This window comes from Cervus canadensis, chromosome X (assembly GCF_019320065.1).
Source record: "Cervus canadensis isolate Bull #8, Minnesota chromosome X, ASM1932006v1, whole genome shotgun sequence".
NCBI lineage: Eukaryota > Metazoa > Chordata > Mammalia > Artiodactyla > Cervidae > Cervus > Cervus canadensis.
This window is the reverse complement of record NC_057419.1, coordinates 123,831,399-123,834,046: the sequence shown is the minus strand read 5'-3', so window position 1 is coordinate 123,834,046 and position 2,648 is coordinate 123,831,399. Positions and strand designations below refer to the sequence as shown.

The following is a 2,648-nucleotide window of genomic DNA, read 5'->3' as shown; positions in this document are numbered from 1 at the left end:
CTTATGTCTTCTGCAATGGCCGACAGGTTCTTTACCACTAGCGCCACCTGGGAAGCCCCCATAGCTTAGAATTCCATAATTTCAATTGATAATCTCTTTCCTTTCTCCTCGTGACCCACGAAATCTATCCACTTCTCAAGCAGAGTTTTAATTATTTTCTATTGCTGCTGCTGCTGCTGGTAAGTCACTTCAGTCATGTCCGACTCTGTGCGACCCCATAGACGGCAGCCAACCAGGCTCCCCTGTCCCTGGGATTCTCCAGGCAAGAACATTGGAGTGGGTTGCCATTTCCTTCTCCAATGCATGAAAGTGAAAAGTGAAAGTGAAGTCACTCAGTCGTGTCCAACTCTTTGTGACCCCATGGACTGAAGCCTACCAGGCTCCGCCGTCCATGGGATTTTTCAGGCAAGAGTACTTTTTCTTAAACCTGGTTTCAGGACCTTATCTTCATACCTGAAGAGTTTAGTCTCTCTGCTCCTTCCCATTCAACATCCAACCATATTTCCTTGTGCAATGCCAGCCAAGTCCCCAAGACGTATTTGGCTGTATTGGGCACTTGCTCACCAGAGTTGCTTTTAACTATGGTAAAGTAAATATTACCATCAATGACTGCGTCACTGACCTCAACTACATGGTTTATATGTTCTGGTGTGATTCCACCCATGGCAAGTTCAATGGCACAGTCCAGTCTGAGAAGAGGAAGCTTGCCATCAGTGGAAAGCCCACTTCCATTTTTTAGAAGCAAGATTCTGTCAATATCAAATGGAGTGCCGCTGGTACTGGGTATGTTATAGAGTCCAGTGGTGTCCTCACTACCTTCGAGAAGGTTGGGGCTCACATGAAGGGTTAGCCAAAAGGCTAATCATCACTGTCCCTTCTGTTGATATCCCATATTTGTGATGGGCATGAACCATAAGCAGTACAACTCCCTCAAGATGGTCAGAAATGCCACGTGCACTACCACCTGCTTGACACACCTGGTCAGTGTCACTGTAGAGGGACTCATGACCATAGTTCATACCATCACTGCAAGCCAGAAGATCATGATGGGCCCCAGGGGAAACTGTCCTGGGATAGATGAGGAACTGCCCAGAACATCATCCCTGCTTCCCCTGGCACTGCCAAGGCTTTGGGGCAAGATCAGTCCTGAGCTGAATGGGAAGTTCTCTGGCATGGCCTTCCATGTCTCCATCCCAGTGTGTCTGATGTAGATCTGACCCACTGCCTGGAGAAAGTTGCTAAATACAATGGTATCAAGAAGAGGTAAAGCAGGCACTGGAAGGCTCGTTAAAGACCATTCTAGGCTATACTGAAAACCAAGTTTTCTATTTTAATTTTAGCAGTGACACCCACTCTTCCTCCCTGGATGCTGAGGCTGGCATTGCCCTTAACAGCCACCTTGTAAGCTCATTTCCTGGTATGACAATGAATTTGGCTACAGACAGGGTAGTGGGCCTCATGGTCCACTGGAGAATGAGTGGAGAATTCTCCATAGCCTCTGGAGAATGAGAGCACCCTGGATCTCCAGCCCCACTGAGAGCATGAGAGAGGCCCTCAGCTGTTGGGATACTCACCTCAACTAGCTCACCCCAACATACTGAGGAGTATCCACATCTTTCCATCCCAGAAACCCTGAAGAAGAGGAGGGACTTAGTGAGCCTTACCTTGTTATGTACCATCAATAGAAAATACCCAGCCTAAGGAAGTACTTTACTTTTTCTAAATAAAGATGATTCCTTTCATGAGAGAAATTCTGTTACCAACTTTTGAACTGTATATTTTCACTCTGCTGCACACTTATTTTTGTCTTGTTTACCTTTCATGTTAACCCACTGAATGATGCATTTTGTCTCCATTTGTATAGATTAGAAAACTGATACTGAGCAAAGTTACTTGAAGTTAGAAAACTACAGAACCAAGAATAGGATCAAAATCTGATTCCGAAGGCCTGTGCTGTTATGATGTGTGTGTGTGTGTGTATGTGTGTACTTCTATTTACATATCCTACCCTGCCTGATTAGGAAAAATCTCAAAGCCTAAATCTGCAAAAGAAGTTACTATCATTTATCTAGAATACCAATTGTATATAGAATTGGAATCAATAACTAACAGAAATTTTTCCATCCCTAGAATTTACTGAAACATTCATGTTCTGTTTGTTTGTATTTTTTGGGTTTCTGTTTCCACATACCACTCCTCAAAAGGAGAGAGAGATCATTTGACAAGTATGCTCATAGAATTCTAAACTGTGGCATCTAATTGAAGAGGGGTTATTAACAATTTTACATCTTGTCTACGCATATTTTTCTATAATAAATGAATACTACTAAATTTGGATACTACCCTTTAGAAGGTGTATAAAGAAACAATTTGTTGAATAATGTTTGCACATAAAAATTATCCAGAAATTTAGAAAGAAGTTGCAGTTGCTTCTCTAAATGTGATTGGATAGCTGAGAAAACTGTGATTGCCAATAATGATGTTCATAGTAGAGAGACTAACAACACAGTGCATAGAGAGAAAATATGCATTCATAGCAAAGTGTCTCGCCTGGCTTTTGTACACATTCAATAAATGCTTGCTATAGTGAACCAAATCTAGGAAGATAAATATTTCTAATATACATGTTTATATTGCCAAAATGTTAA

At 42.1% G+C, this 2,648-nt stretch overlaps 1 pseudogene; it reads left to right on the top strand.

Moving 5' to 3' along the window:
• The first annotated feature begins 544 nt into the window (after window positions 1-544).
• On the top strand, window positions 545-1,509 carry LOC122435724 (annotated as a pseudogene).
• The last annotated feature ends 1,139 nt before the right edge of the window (window positions 1,510-2,648 follow it).